The 17,238-nt window shown below is 46.1% G+C and overlaps 1 protein-coding gene across 5 annotated transcripts in view; it reads left to right on the top strand.

Moving 5' to 3' along the window:
- The window catches only part of CFLAR (CASP8 and FADD like apoptosis regulator), a 621,840-nt gene that overhangs the window by 83,666 nt on the left and 520,936 nt on the right, over positions 1-17,238 (top strand). The window contains exon 1 of one of the 5 annotated variants that reach the window (XM_069615455.1): positions 6,856-7,183. The exons of the other annotated variants lie outside the window; for them this stretch is intronic. The gene's annotated coding sequence lies outside the window, so the exon portion shown is untranslated. Of the gene's footprint in view, positions 1-6,855; positions 7,184-17,238 lie in introns of those variants that run through there. 5 annotated transcript variants of the gene reach the window in all.

Here is a 17,238-nt window from a genome sequence, read left to right on the forward strand (position 1 = left end):
AGATTTTGAGGCAGGTATTTTAATTTGTAGGCGTTTTTCCATGTAGACCTATAGTGCAAGAGCAATGGATTTGATCGCCCTGGAGCACAATAATCTTTCTGCCTCTCCCCTTCGATTAGCATTCTTATACTTGAGGATAGGTATTGGATACTCTGCCTGGGAAAGTATAGAGGGGACAGAACAACGTAAGGTGGACTCGGCCCTCCGCCACTGGCTTCCTGGACAGCAAGGCTGTCTTGTCAGGGTGTACTTATTGCTCCACTTTTTCACCAGGAAGCTAGAGGAAATGCCTCTTATTTTCTGGCTTTCAAACCAATTACTGTATTTCTCAGGTGCAGAATAGTACTGCTTAGTTAGTTTTTTCGGCCTCAAGTCTACTTAAGAATTTCCGTTCAAGGTTACGTCCCAGGCAAGGCTTTTGAATCAAATATCCCATTTAGGGGCAAGTGGTGTAAATATCTGTGTGTCACACAGGAGGTCAATTCTTTGTTAAGATATTGCAGCCATGGGCTGCAGCAACCCACATTTGCGAGGCGAATTGAGAATTATATCTGGCATTGTCCTACTTTAAACTTGGAGCACTAATTGCTGTAACCTAAGCCTCTGATGAAAAGCTGTACACAGCTTGAAACACGTGTCAGGCTACTTTTTGCACAAACAATACATTTCAACTTCTTGGCGCAGTGAGACTGGGAATCATCTCGTTTTTCTTCAATTTCTCCAGTGGATTGTGTATTGGCAGCACACCCACACCGCCCAGATACCCGCAGCCTTGATGTTTAATCCTTCTAATTACTTTACAAGCGCTGCGGACTTGTGACTTTCTCTGCCATAACCTTTGTTTCCGGTTTTAAACATAGACAGGTGGTGGGCTCTTACTTTAACCAGACTTGGTTGAGTAGAACAAGGGCAATTAAAGCCGCAGAGAGCCAGTCGCCCAATTTGATACTAGATTCATGATTATCTGTTGCCATCATTATTATGCTGTTTTTATTTTATTGGTTGCTGTCTCGTCAGGGATTGAATACTTCTCAGTGGATATGTGTGGAGGAAGGGTTTAAGGTTTTTAAACTTGGTTTTACATATTGTCTGTAATTGTCAATTTGCGCATATTTGATTTATTCTTAATCTTGTAATTTTTAACTTGTATTTATTATGCGGATTGTGACTGTTATGTTTTTTGGATGTAATAATCCGAAATAAACTTGAAATGATCATGATCATACATTTTGGTGCTGCCCTGCCGGTGATTAAGAAACGAAAAGGAGAGGCAGGGAGCTCCATAAGCAGGGCTTTAAGTGGGCCCGGGCTAGAAATATGGTTCTGAGATAGGGCCCTGCTGGGGCTGCCTCTTGTCCCCTGACAATCCCGTACGCTAGAGCCCACAGCTTTTCTTTCTGAAGCCCGAAGCTCTCGCTCATGTGCGGTTGCTTCAGGCTTTAGAAAAAAATGCGTTTTTCCATAATGGTGGCGTCGGCAGCAGAGATGTCTGTGCGCTGGCGCTACCATTATGAAGAAAAGGCGAGGCCGCTGGAAACGGAGGCATTTTTTTTTCTAAAGCCTGAATCTCCCGCTCATTCTCGGGAGCTTCAGGCATTAGGTAGAAAAAAAGCCTCCGTTTCCAGCGGCCTCACCTTTTCAGCTTTAATGGTGGTGCTGTCCCTCGCAAGACATTTCTTTAGCTAAGAGATACAGCGATCTCTTAGCTAAAGAAATGCCTGGCGAGGGACCGTTCCACAAGTAAGGCTGAAAAGGTGAGGCACTGTACCCTGCAAGGCATCCCTTTTGTTAATGATGCAGAGATCAGCACCCTCTCCCTCCGAGGGAAGAGGGTGCTGGTCTCTGCAAAGGGTTGCGTGGCAGGTTAGGGGGGGTGTCTGTAACCCATTAAACTGGTGCCCGTTAAGGAGGTATGGCCCAACTGCGACAGGTGAACCCCTCCCCCCCCAATCCCCTGTAGGCCACAACCCCTTTGGATGAGCCCCTGCTCGTTTTCTCTGGACACTTAAGGCACTGCCCATAAGGAATGATGGCAGTGTGCCCCATACCTCCTGCTTGGCTCCAGATAGCCAAGCAATTACCAGGCCCCACACCCACATTCCAATCCCTGCCCCTTTACCCACACATACCTAGGTCACACCCCTGTAGTTAGACCACACACCCTAGCTAGAGTACTGCCTCTATTCTTCCTCCCATTTAAGGTACTGGCTGGTCACCTTCTTTGATGATGCTTAGAACGATACATTCAAAACCTTTTTGATTTCAGCTTGTCCCTCTGAAATGAAGCGTGCATACTTTGACCGTGGTGCATGACTGATTTTGCCCAGAGAATCAAACTGAACCTCACAGTTTAGGACCAGCAACTGTTGGGAAAACCAAAAGTCTATCCCCCTGCAAGCAATGGCACGATATTTGCCTACATGCCAAAGGGGACATGGCCTAGCACTTCTGACTGGACCTCTCCCATGGGAGACAGAAGAAATAAGATTAGTTTAGAAATGGTTGCTCAGTCCCCCTCTGTAACAGCACAGGCTGTCAAATGTAAGGTTTCGCAGAGCAATGCCAGTGGTCCTGATTAATTTAAAGACTTCCATCACTTTGATGTTAAGCAGTGCCATTAAAAAGCATTGCCCCGTGAACGCGATGTCACTTCCTGTGATGTCATTCCTTTTATATCAATCTCATGAAATCACATGTGTCAAGGGGTGTGTCATAAACATCCATAACTTTCCCACCCATGGTTGTGTTTCCAGACACCCAACGAGGGCAGCATGCCACATGAAACGCTTCTTATTGTCCTCACTCACACATAGGGTGGTTTTTTCGAAAACATCTGAATTCCTTGCAGAGGTTTCACTGGCGCCTCGTGGAGCGTTGTCTACTGGCCAGTGTCTTTAGGGCCGTGTCCTAAGCCAGATCAGGTGGTTAAGAGTTTAGGAGTCAAGTTGCTTGCATCTGGATCTAGGGAAGCCTAAATTTCCTGTTTGTTAAATTGAAAGTTTTAGGACAAGTTCTCCCTCTTCTTCCACCAGAGTCTCGGACCTTGGTGGTTACCTGCTCGATTATGATTGTCATTGATTATTGTAATGGCAGTTAGCTGGGGCAACCCTCTCTGCTGCTTCACCGCCTGCAGATTTTACAAAATTCGGCAGCCAGATTGGCGCTCGGAGCTCCGAGGCTTTTGCACTCTTTGGTCTTGCTCCGCCAGCTGCATTGGCTTCCGATCGGCAGCCGAATCAAGTTTAAAACACTCTGCATGGTACATCGCGCCATTCATGGTTCTGGCGCAGGATACCTTCGCTCCAAACGTAGTTTTTATCAGCCGGCGAGACATCTTCAGTCCTCTCAAACTCTGCTCAATATTCCAAGGTTTCATAGGAAGCCAGCAGGAGGACGATCTTTCTATGTCTTGGCCCCGACATTGTGGAACTCTTTACCAAGGGAGCTTCGTGATTTCACTGATCATCTTCAGTTTCGTAGGAATCTGAAGACATTTTGTCTTTGAGTACTGAGTCCATTTCTTCCCCACAACAGCTGTGGGTTAGCGCCTTGCTGCCTTCAGGCCTTTGCTGCGCTCTATAAATCACTATACATATATGTACCCCCGCAGCACAGGCAGGTCCTGCGTGTACGTGTTTATGCCCCATGCCAGAGGTGGATTTAACAGTCGCCAGGCAGACAAATGGCAAGCAGGTTTGCGCCGCCTCTTCCCTTCCAAGTTCCCACACTCATCAGATTGTACTTTAATCTAGAGCTGGAACAGGGTTGGCGGTGGTGTGTGGCATGTGCGGCTGCACTTGGGGGCCTAGCTGCGACGCTCATGGGGCCCTGCGCAGAGGGTGCTATTGACTGGACTCAGTCACGGCCCATGACGCCTGCAGGCTGCATCACAGAGGTTACAAAAAAGTTACGTTCAACACAGCATGGGGGTAGAGCGCCCATCTCAATCTGAATTCACTGTCTTATGCACACGATAACAATGATTTGAAAGAAAGCAAGAATGCCACGATTTCACAGTGCACACTTGCCAAGACTTTTCTCAGTAAAATCGGTTCTGATGGGCTATCCAAGGCTTTAATGTGTCCTAATCTGTATTTCTTTATATCGCCTTCATTGCATGAAAATGTTCTAGGCCTGCATAAAAGCTTTTTTCCTGTTATTGATGCATATTTTTCAAGCAGACACACATTCAGATATGCATTAATGGTCGTGCATTGACTGGGGATTGGGGTTAGGGGTGCGCAAGTGCATGGTTTCTGTTTGCACGAACTTGCGGCACAAACCCGTGTTACCCCTCAGAAGTAATTAAGATCTGTGTGAAATGTTCCGGCGCTGGCTCACCAGTCTTCTCCCCGCTCAGCATTATGAGGCCAGCGTTCACACGAGCTGGACGTCATGGAGATGACAGCCCATCATAGATGTCATTTGCAGATCGCCAGATGCCTTTTTGAATGTGCGTCCAATGTTTCTAAAACTAATATGCTTCTCTTTATGTACTGTAAACAAGGGTTTATTTATTTGTGCAGACACTGCCCAACTATGGATCAAAACTTTCCTAACAAACAGAACGGAAACCGTATGGATGAAACCCTTCAAATCCAGCCCGAGAGATTCCACCTGTGGAGTACCACAAGGATCATCCTTCTCCCCGCACCTATACAACATCTACCTGTATCTACAGATCAGAATCCTCTAAAGCCACGGCCTAACTTGCTACAACTACGCTGATGATACACAAATAATCTTCAAAATACAAGACAACCCGGAAAGAAACTCAACGCTAGAAAACTGCCTCCGCAGTGTATTCTTCTGGATGAACTCCAATTCCCTCAAAATCAACCCAGGCAAAACTGAAATAATGATTGTCACAGAAAATGGAGGAGAAAACCAATTCATCCCTTGGCCATGGGAACTCGGGACAACCCCAGCATCCTCAGCGATTGTAAAAAACCTGGGGGTTCTGATGGACAATAATCTCACGCTAAAGCCACAATTAAACGCTCTCCTCAAGAAATGCTTCTTCCTCCTGCGAGCGGCAAAGAGAATCTTACCGTTCTTATCGTTAGCCAACAAAACGACCACCAATCATCGCCCTCGTCATGTCCAAAGTAGACTACGCCAATAGCCTATACCTAGGCATGCCTGAACGACTCCTAAAAAAAACTACAACGCATTCAAAACATGGCAGCCAGACTACTTCTGAAACTACCCCGAAGAGAACACACTGCACCAGCGCTGAAAACACTACATTGGCTAATAATAAATCAACTAATAAAATTCAAAACAATGTGCATTACGCACAAAGCAGTACACAACGAAGGCACTGAGTTCCTAAGAGACAAACTGCGCCTATATCAACCAACAAAAATGCTCAGATCAAGCATGGACATCCGCCTGGAACCAAAGCCCTACAACAAAAGAAAACTTGGAGGATCCTTCTCTCACCAAGCCCCGAAAACCTGGAACGACCTTCCAAAGTACATACGTAACACAAGAAACCGCCTATTATTCAGGAAACTACTCAAAACCTGGCTCTTCATGTCATAACTAGAAAGACTGGCCACAGGGGCACCGAAATAACTAAAAACATCAATGAACGTAGAGCGACCGCGATACACACCGATCAATCAATGGGAAAAGCTGAGGTAAATATCCCACGGCATACTAAAGGACAAAACGGGAGACAGTCACAATACAACCATAGATAGTAAACATAGCAAACTAAGACAAAGACTAGAACGAATCATCAAGAGGACTATGACCTTCCCCAACAGCCCTAAGAACACAACATAGAGAGGGAAAGGAAGCACTGCATCACGGGGCCCCAATGCAATGGGTGAGAAACAGAATGTTTCATCACTACACACAGTCCACCAATACAAAGCAGGGAGCACAATGCCCCACCACACAAAACTACAACTAAACAATAGTCCCAAGGATGTTCACCCCACGGAAATCAAAGAACCAGTCAGGACAGAAGGATACGAACATCCGAATACACACGCTCACCAAGACGGATCCACTAGGACAACACTTCAACACGACCCCGACCCTGAACCACTCAAAGCCTTGTCACACTAGATCACCTGAGAATAGATCTCACCCACCCAGTCCCACACCTGAAGATTAGGTTCAGACGCACCCACCAATCCAAACTATACTCAATAGGATACAGTTGGATCAGCGCAACACCACCAAATCGAGTCGGCCCATGAGGAACCAGCAACAGCCGAACCCACAGGTATACAACTCTAACGGAATCATAAGTACCTGAACCCGGATACAGACTCCACTAACCCAACCCTCAATCTTCTGCATACTTAAACCCACACAAAACCACACAACCATCTCTCTCCCAGCAATCCGCACGCACTTTACCACACCGCATCAACAACACATAAACTTCACCCACAGCACTTGAGGCCTTCATCCGATCCGGTACTAGCACCAAAGCCCAGCACTCGGTGTATATCGAGCTGAACTTCTCCCACTCTCCCTCTCCCCTCCTCCCGCCTATCCCTACCACCACCCTTCCTGTTTACAGATCCGCCAGAGCACCTGGGGACCAATTCCGTTGGTGACGGTGCGCTATACAAGTACCGCTAACATAACATAACAGATGAAATTTAAATTTACAGCCCTGGTTGCTGTACTACCACATTGACAGCAAAACCTGGCGAAGAGGCCCAGCTGTGTCTAGCTAGAGTCACAACCCCAACACAGAAAACCTTTTTCAAAACACAACTTTAAAAAATGAATCATTTATCCCTAAAGTTCATCATTGTGCAACTCCTCCCACTCTAGGCTCCGCCTCCATGACACGCTCATTTGGGGCCCTCTGTAATTTTTGGACACAGGGCCCTTTGCCTGCAGTGCAGTAAGCCCTACTTAGAGGAAATGTTTTAGCAGTCTCGAGTCTCTACACCGGATGCTTGATGACGTAATGGGTGACGCATGGTGACTTGTTTTGTCCTTGGGACGATTTTTCATTTTTGGCTTGTACGACCTTCGATGTTAGTGCTGTAATGAATTCCGGGAAGTGATACATAAACCACTTTCGTTTCTGGGCAAGTGCGAGGAGGACCGGGCTTTTTGTCCCTGCGAGTAGAAATTGACAAACGGCGGCCCCTTCCACTCGGAGATGGTCGTGTCGGCAGGCCATGCCTGCGTCGCGGCAGTTCAGGTGAGAGTTAAGTGCGTGCGAGCTGGTTTGTACTGGAGTTCTAGAATGTGATCGTACATACTGATGTAAGACTATGCATTTCCTCTCCCCTCTTTCAGCCCTGTTCATCCCGGGGACGTTTAATTTCTATTCGCGGTTTTGTTGCGAAACTCAAAGCTACTACGTCCTCTGAACTTTTTGAGCGTTTCGACCCCTGCCTTTTTTTTTTTACTTCTGGCTCCAGAAGGGACTGTTTAATACAGCAGGATATGACGCATGCATTTCCCAACTGTCCATATTTAAATGTGCACACCAATGGCTACCACATGTATGCGTTTTTTAACTTCTGTGGCCGACTTAAAGGCCTGCTATGGCCTCATCTCCCACTGTGTCACATCACCGAGTAAAAGTCTGTGGTTTGTGTTGTCACTGACATTGACCCCCTTTAATCGTGGTAGAATAATGACATACATGCCACCAGTCGGGAGATGCTAGTCCAGTCCAAATGTAGAATTGCGTTCTTGGAGTCTTGGATTTCCCCATTATAAGTCTCGGACTCCAAGTCCCAGATTGAAAATGTTAAAGTAGCTCTACACTAGCGCCTCCCTACTGGAATGGGGCATTATGGCATGCATGATATGAACACGTATGAAGTATGATTGTTGAAATTAGCTATCTTTCTCTCACTTTTTCTGGTCATCATCTTAGGTCTACTCCGATTCCTTCTTATAGCCATGTATGTATTACTGTATTACTCACCTTAATGTTCATATTAAGGTGAGTAAGGCATACATGTCTATAAGTAGGAATCGGAATAGACATAAGGTGATTTGTAGAAGAACCCATTATCACATGCGTCTGCGGTGCATTGTGAAATTATGCTCCACTGCAACCTATATTGCACGGTTATTAATAAGTTGGGTACCTAGTAAAGTGTATTGATTGGATATTAAAACACTTTCTTACTAGTGCATTTAAATATTCTATTACAGCCTGTTGCCCTTCATAAAATACCCACAATTTCAACTGTTGAGGGGGGGGGCGTGTGGCAGGAAGAATGCCCACACATTCTTACCACGCAATTTAAAAAAAGTTTACATTTTGGCCAAAATTAATCGTTTTGTCCAGAAGGTACAATTTTTGGCGAAAACGTACCGTTTTATAACGCACTAAAACCTTATATGTATCCAAATGCTTTTGTAGAAGTGATGTTGTTGTTGTCCTGCCCCTAGAAGCATATCTGATTTTCCTAAACCGGATGCACGTTTAAGTTGATCATGTTTGGGTTCCCACCAGTGACCTGCAGGCCAGGGCAGCAGCCATGCACATATTCCACTATGATTGCAACCAGCCGCCCGCTGGCTATACACGCATCTCTTCCGAATGCACGTCAACTCTTTATCTCGTGCCCTTCTAATACAGCAGTTTTTATACAGTCCTTTAAATGGAAAAAAAAGAAGTGCGGGTACTCGCCAAGCTACTAAGCCAGACATTCCAGCATTGCACTTTCGGTACCGGCCGTTTCGGAGGAGCACTTTGGGCACAGGTCCCTTTTATGCGCACACAGTTTGCAGGTAATGCCCAGTGAGATTAAAGTATGTGCCGAGGATCACACACTTTAGTAAAGCAGTGTATCTGATATCCTTTCACACAAACATCCAGTTTGTTATGCATTGTGTTAAGAAAGTTTGAATATGCATATACAATGAGACTTTCTCTTAAGTATCAGCTATTATAACTGTAAACTAAGCCTTTGAAATGGAGTTTAATTATTGCTGGCTTTCATTGCCCAATAAGAACTTCGGTAACTGGAGCTGTGCGCGAGTTGTCAGTCAAACACATTCCATCACAACTCCATTTTCTTAAACATTTACATATTAGAATATGCACTGCTAATAATCGAGAAACAACTTAAAGTATTTTTCCCAGGCTTTCCAAATTGATCCCTGCTCCATCAAGTAAAAGTTGAAGCCCACTAGAGCACGTTTGTCTCTCCTTTTGTTCTGCAGGGTGGGCAGTGCAGGTGGTGGAGAGAGGAGGGGGAGAGGGCTCTGCTTTCCCCCAGCAAAGGCTGCAGAAGCTCAGTCCTTTAAATTGCGATATAGTGAAATGAAAATCTTTAATATTCACCTCGCCACATAGTTGAGTACCGGTACTCTTTCATGCGTTGAGAAGTGCAGGCACACAAATGCTCCAAAATAAGTAGTGCAGGAACTGAGGGCTGGGTAGGCCCATTTAAAGCACTGCAGTTATACATGTTTTGCTAGGGAGGGGGAGGGGGCTTCTTTTTACTCTTTCCTGTATAATGCTTCATGTAAGCACTCTGAGCACGGGGAAGATTTCAACACAATTTGCATAGGACTTTTAAACTTCAGTACTGAGGCACTTAATCACAGATGGGATTCATAGGTTCATAGGGGTGGGGACATGAAGCACTTGTACCTCCTGGTTTTCTGAATGGGGTGATGCATTGGGATGCGTATGTCATCTCCTCCGGGGTTATTTTGGCGCTGCACTGGTCAACGAGTGTGGCTAGTGTAGAGTGCCCCCTTGCCCAGCATAAAAGGGGGGCAGGGAAGGTTCAGGAGAAAGCGGCCATTGGTACTGGTGTTGCGTTTCCTGCCCTCCCACCCCGTTTTTATAAGTGACTGATGTTTTATTATCAGTGTTTGGGGGCATGGAAAATAGTGGTTGGCGGCCTACGTGGAGGGAGGTGGTGGAGGTGTGACAGACAGGCTGGCATTAGGGGGCGCATTTTGATATGTTAAACGGTTTATTGTTGTTGATGTGGCAGGTCAGCCAGGCTGTGCGCCCAAGAGTAGGTGGAGGGAGATTGGTGTTGAGAGGAGCATTGGTGGAACGTGAGTAAAACGGTGCGCCAGGGACATGGTCCTTTGGAGGATGGTTGTGGGAAGGAAAAAGGGCTATTAGCGTCGTTAAAGAGGTGAGTAGCACTGTTTGCACGGACAGGCAGCCTTGGTGGGGAGGGGCTACAAGAAGGGTGAATAGGTACGGAAGGAGGGGGGGGGTTTCTTCGGGGAGAAGATGGGGGGGGATAAAGTGGGGAAGAAGGGTGAGAGAAATTGGAGGGGAGGAACAAGGGACAGGAATTAATGAAGGATTTAATTAATTATGTTGCTTAATTGTTAATGATCAGTAGTCTGTAAGGCCAAAGAGCAAGGTTACCGTTTTATTGTAAGCGGTAGCCTGTCACATTAAAGCAACCTTTTCCACTATACACGAGTCTGGGGTTTTTGTGCAGTTTAGCCCAAATGGAGCACATTAGTCTCACTACTTGCACCGGCATCAGGACGTGTCCTCATTTCGCATGCTTCGCACTGGAAGTAGGCATCACAAGCTCACGATGCATATACGCATTTTGTATTGAGCCTTAGTATACTTTTGTTCCATACTCTGGTTTTGCAGATCCTTTTTTTTTTAAAAACAACTTTTTATTAAGTTTTTGCAAATCATGTAACTGACAATTTTACATGACCCGTCCACATAGACATGTGCCGGGTGCTAGTATCAGCAATCCATATCCCTCCCCCCCCGACCCACTCCCTCCCACTTACATATTAAACTAGTATTTTAATAACAATACACCCACCAAGAACATACATAACCGTGTTTATAACAATACACACAAAAAGTAAAAATTAAGAAATAAATAATAAAACACACACATTGTAGCATTTTTTAACTATCCGCAGATACCCTGATGGGGGTCATCTGCAAGAGCACAAAGTTACAATTCTCAGTTGTCTGCAACTTGTGATGGAGAGTGTTATGTGGGGAGGAATTGATAACGTTTGGGTTTGCAACTCGGAGAATAGTTACGTTACTAGAGATTTAAAATTAAGGGGGGCCTGCTCCTCTGTCGGTCTTATTTGATGTATGTGTCCAACATATCACTAAATTGATCTGCATGTGTCATGACCCTTGCCTCTTAACCTCACTGGCATGTCAGCCTTCCAGTTAAGGCCAGGTCAAAGGCCTTAAAACCTCATCCAAGACTCTCTTGGAGTCAGTCCTGGCGGCTTTGGCACCAGGCTTATAACCATCATGAAGACCAACATTAGAATGTACTATTTACTTGGGACTATTTAACTTGGGTGGGGTTTAGCCAACATGGAGGCACACATAGCTCAGTTACAAGGAACTGAGCTATGCGGCCTAGTCTTTTGGGTGTGGCAGGCCTGGGACTACTTTACCTGGACTACTTTGGGTGTGGCTGGCCTGGGACTATTTTACCTGGACTACTTTACCTGAGACTATTTAAACCACACCCAAACAGCAGAACATGCTTTGCGTTATTCTGCTGTGGGCAGCGTAACACTCACTGTGTCCAGTTCTTTGATGCCAGCTTACCTGAAACCAAGGACCTGCAGAGAGAGAAAGAACACTACGAAACTTACCTGGAGCAGTATCCTGTCTTCAATCCATCGCTAGCTTCAGTTCCACTCACCTGAAGGTACGAACTCCATCATCCGGCACCGCATGCATCCTGGAATACCATAACCTGGAAAGAGGAGAAAGAAAGACAGCATTAGTAAGCATTTACTCACATTTCCTACCGAATGAAGAAAGCCATACAATTCTTACCTGGGTAGTCATCTCCTGGTAATTATCATTGCTGGAACATTGCAGTGCTCGGCGAGGAACATCGCAACCTGCAAGGAGAGAAAAGACACAGGTTAGCAATATAAAAGGCGAAACAGCGCCACACATCGCGCATTACTCACTGGACAGAATCGCGCACACCGCGCTTTCGCCTACCAGTCAATGTTCATCTTCAAACTGCATGACAACACCAAAATACCTTTCCATACCTAAAAGGAAAGAAGCAAGACATTATTATTCGAACTAAGAGGAACAAAAGAACTGCATATAAAGACTGTAAAGCAGCAAACCTACGGAGTTGCAGCATGCCTGGATTCCCACAGGGGGGGCTTGCACCAGTGAAGTAACTTGGACGCTGCTAGCCCCCACATCTACGTGCCCCTGCCACGAGGAGCAGGACGGAGAATCCACCTTTTACAATATAAAGGTGAGGAGAAGGCCCAAGGGGGAGGAAGGAGTTGAGGCCAAGGGAGGTGGGAAAACATAGACAATCTGGTATTGAATCCAGCTCTCCTATATTGCAGACCCATTTTTAACCAGAGGCCCTACTAATGGACCGGGAGAGGGTTCGAGAGTGCAAATCATCCAACCAGGGCTGGGTGGCGTCCCCGTGGATACCAGGTGAGCATAACAGCATGTTTTGGTCTGCTTCGTGTCTCATAACGGAGCATTTCAGTAGGCAGATTTTGGAGATCCACGTTTGACATGCGTGTTCGGTAGGGGCTTTGACTGTTTTCTATTGCATAATTAGGAGCTTGCATGCTGAGAAGAGGATTGTGTGTGCTAGTTTTCTTATAATTGGGTCTACGTGCCAGTCTGCGTCATCTGCGCCAAACGGCATTGGTCCAGGGGCCAAGTTTATCGTCAAGTTAGGAATTTGGGAGATCATTTTGTGGATTGTTTCCCAGTATGGTTTGATCAGCGGGCATGACCACATGATATGGCCTAACGTGCCCATCGCTTTGCATTGTTGCTAGCACTCGGGTGATTGAATAAGGCCCATCCGGTGGAGTTTACAGGGCCTGTAGTAAAGCCTTTGGAACATTTTATACTGAATTTCTCTGTTGCAGATGCTCTGTGACGTTGATGTTATGTTTTCAAAGTAGTCATACAAATCCCCATGTCTATTGAAATATTGAGGTCGTCTGACCATTGCTCTGCCAGGATTATGTTGCCTTTGATATTGTTCGGGGTACATATGGGGTAGAATGAGCATATGTGTGGGAATTCAGTTGGATTTTGTTCCATTTCTAGTTCGCCTGCCGTTGGGATATTCTGTAGTGTCTGGTTGGTTGTGTTGGACCTAATCACCTCACGTATAGTGAGGTAATGTATCCAATCTGTGTGTCGAAACTGAAGTATTTTGCTAGCATCTTGGCACCCCATCGGAGTATCCCCGTTGTACAAGTCCTGTACTCTGATCTCAGGCCAATAGGAGTCTTGGTTCTTGTGTAGCGCATTGTCTAGGCCGATCAAGCGGATTGCTCGTATGCTGATCCAGGCTGGAGCCGCCCAGACATCTGAGCCCAATAGTTGTCTCATCCTATGCCATTGTGTCAGTGTTGTGAGCTGATGTGGTTAGGTAATTTATTTAAAGGGATGGCCAGGGTTTCTGCTCGGGTATATGGTGTAATTAGGGAGCGCTCCATCAATCTCCAACTGGATGTGTCTGAGGTATCAAACTATCTCTTGGCCCAGCATATTTGGGCAGACTTATAATAGGTCTGCCAGGTTGGCACTGCTAGATCCCCGTCGTTTTTGCGGCCTGTAAGATTTCTAGCCGGACCTGTGCCTTTTTGCCTCTCCAAATGAATTTGGCCAGTTGTGAGTCTAAATCCCTGTACATTCGTTGGGGTGGGGCACAGGATAACATCATTGCTAGGTATATACTTTTTGGGAGAGAGTTCATTTTAAAGACGTTGATGCGGCCTACCAGTGAGAGCGGGAGTGTGTTCCATCTAAGAAGATTGGATTTAATCTTCGTCAAGGTAGGTGGGTAGTTCAGATCTGCTATTTCTTGGATGAACGGGGTAATATGGACCCCCAGCTATTTGATTGAGTGTAGCTAGAGGCGAAAAGGAGCTACCCCGCCTGGGTTCCATGGTATACCGGCTCTGAGGGGAAGAACCTCTGATTTTGTCCAGTTTACTTTGTACCCAGTCCTCGGATCATATTTGTGGAGCAGTTGGTGCAAGCGTGGGAGCGAGATTGAGGGGTTCCTAACATAGACAAAAGTCGTCCGCATACATGGATATTCAATGTTCTTCTGACTCTTATCTCACTGTGGCTCCATTGTGGGGTCCGTATGTAGTTTTTCAGCTAATGGTTCAATGGACAGTGCATGTAACAGGGGGTAGAGGGGAGACCCTTGTCTGGTGCCTAAATAGAGACATAGTCGAGGCAGTTCCATTAGTGGTCACTGAGGCTTGGGGGTTAGTATATAGTAATCTTATTAGCCCTAGAAGTGTTGGTGGATAACCATAAACTACGAATGCCCTAAATATAAAATCCCATCAGACTTTATTGAATGCTTTTTCAGCGTTGTCCGTAATCACTATTTGGCCATGATCATCCCGTCCGGCGAGTACATGTAGTAAACGTCTAACGTTGTCTACAGATTGGCGACCCGTGATAAAGCCTGTCTGATCTTTATGGATGAGTTGTGGGAGGGTTTTCTCGATTCTGCAAGCTAGGCATTTAGCCAACATAATGGCATCAGCGTTTATTAGCGATATCGGGCAGGATTTGAACTGCAATCCTCTTGAGTCATGGCCTTCTTTGTGGAAGACAATTATATTGGCCGCCAACATTGTTCTTGGCAGATGACCCCAGGTCAATGCCTCAGCGAATACTGTTTTCAGCAATGCAGCTAGGCGGTCTAACATCACTTTATTCAAATCTATGGGTGTACCATATGGTGCGGACGCCTTACCCGCTGATAGAGAGGAGATGGCTCGGGTCATTTCCTCTCTTGTGATTAGTGTCCCGAGTTCTAGCTTTTGCAAGTCACTGATTAACTTTAGTTAAAGAGTGACTATGTGTCAATGTAATCAGGGGCAATTGGGCTCGGATTAGAATAGTTTGCCGTAATATTCTGCAAAGCGATTATTAATGTCCCTTTCGTTTGTTAGCAGCCATGCAAACCGATCTCAAATGGCCATTACGTATTGGAAAGATTGTCTAGTGTAGACAGCTATTGCCATCAGATAGAGGGTCTGTCAGCGTCTTGATATTAGGTCTGCGACCAGCTAGTGAATGATTTCTGCACCCTTAACTCGAGCGTATGTGGTGTGATCTCGGTTCCGTTTATGTTGGGATTCTCCAAGTGCAATGTCTGCAGTGATCTGCATCTCCCGTTCCCTCCATTTCTTGAGCTTGTGGGCCCATCGCAAAATGCATTGTCCTCTGAGGAAGGATTTAAATGCATCCCAGCAGGTGACTGGGGAGAAGTCTGAGGGTAGATTGGTTTGCCAGAATAGATCTGTGTCATCGCTGCGAGGTTCAATAAAGTCTGGGTATGCCATGTTGTTGGATGAGTTTTGTTATACGAAATGCCAATAAAGAAAGCTTTAAAAAAGTCTGGGTATGCCAGTGCTCTCAAATTTAGGCGCCATGGTGGCCTATCGGGTGGGGCTTCCGGGAGTTCAACATGAAGAAGTACCGGTGCATGGTCCGATACCGTCATGGGGAGTATCGTACACTGTTTTGTCTGTGTGAGGGCTTTCCTGTGGGCCACCCAATGATCTAGCCTAGAATATGATTTATGACAATTTGAGTAAAATGTAAAATCGTGGCGTTGCGGGTCTAGCATCTGCCATATATCTGATAGGCCCAGTCAGACATGAGGTTTAGTAGGGCAGTACGTTTCTGTGGGGTCAGGGTTGTAATAGGGGAGAGCCCTGGCGGTCTAGCGTTGCATCTAAAATCGTGTTCCAGTCTCCACCAATAGATGTAAGATTCCCCTATATTGTGCACATTTTGCGAAAAAAAAAACCTGTCTTAAAAAAACAAAAAAGTGTTGGTGTGTCTATGGTTGGGGCGTATATGTTTAGGAGAGTTAGGGGGTGTTGGTGGATCAGGCCGTGAATTGGAGCATATCTACCGTCTTGATGGTGTGGAGTACGTGGAATGGGAGAAGTTTGTGGATTAGGATTGAGACTCCTCTTTTAACTCTATGCGCCGAGTCGGCTCATGTCCCGACCCAACCTCGGTTCAATTTCCCTTATTGATGCGCATCAAGGTGTGTTTCTTGTAAAAACGCAACATCGCTCTCTGTGTCTCGCAGGTAATTGAGAACTTGTCGTCGTTTCATTGGGTGACCTCGTCCTTTTACATTATTTGTCACTAGTCGCAGTTCGGCGACTGCATTGGGGCCTATGTTGTGTGCGAGTGGGGTTGGATGAGCATGGGTACGATGGTGCTTGAGATAGCTGTTTTGGTCAATTAGTGTGTGTGTGTGTGGTTAAGAACTTCAAAACGAACATGGCCTCAAACCTGTAGGCCATAACTATAACATTGGAATGAGCCAGTGGCATCCCAATACAACTTCCTAATAACCCATGCCCTGGGGGGATGGAGGAGACAATACAATTCTCATCCATCCCATTGGCATGCTGCAGGAATTTGTTGGGGTATCCAGTGAGACCGGGTATCTCTGGGGTGGTGGGGGGTTTGGGGCTGGCTCACCCTAGAAGGGTAGCATGTTGTCATCTGCATGGTTTGGCTCGTTCTGGGCACCCAGGCAGGGTATCTTGCTTGCATATTCTTTACCTGAGTGTCCCCGTCTCATGCACAGGGAAACGTTATATTAAGGTTTGTATGGCATTGTTGGTTGAAGAAAAGCAGAATGGGCCCTGGACAATCACGTTGGTGGGCGAGAGTCTTTACGGCTGGGACCATTCAGTCGTCTATTGGAGCATTGTCGCTTGCCCAGTAATCGCTGTTGTTGCTGAAGGTGCCACTGCAAAGCGTCCATTTGAAGGGTTGGTCTTTTGTCCACTTCGGCGGGTAAGTCTGTAGAGACAAGATCCTGTTGCTGTAGTAGTCGTTGAAAGAATGCCATTTTTGATCCAGTTGGATGCACCAGACTGCAGTAAATTTCGGATAATATTTATGGTTTGTGCCTTGAAGTGCAGTAAGTAGTGGGGCAAATCATTTCCTTCGGGATACTTCGGCAGAATAATCGTTGAAGATACAGTCTTCTGACCCTCTGTACGGATTGTGCCGCTGGCTCGATAGGCCAGTAGTATAGCCACCTTGTGTTGGAAATTTAGAAGCCGCATTGTGATGGGCCGCGGCCTATCTCTTGCCGCCGATCTCGGGGCCCCATGGATTCTTTCAATTACGTGTGATCTTGGCTCCTGAATATGTAGCTGGTCCAGAAAGAGGCGATATGCATAAGCCTCAAGGTCTGAGCCTTCCACCTCCTCAGGCGAAGGTTGTTGGGCTGTGAG

This window comes from Ambystoma mexicanum, chromosome 9 (assembly GCF_040938575.1).
Source record: "Ambystoma mexicanum isolate Mex_15411 chromosome 9, UKY_AmexF1_1, whole genome shotgun sequence".
In the NCBI taxonomy this organism is placed as follows: Eukaryota; Metazoa; Chordata; class Amphibia; order Caudata; family Ambystomatidae; genus Ambystoma; species Ambystoma mexicanum.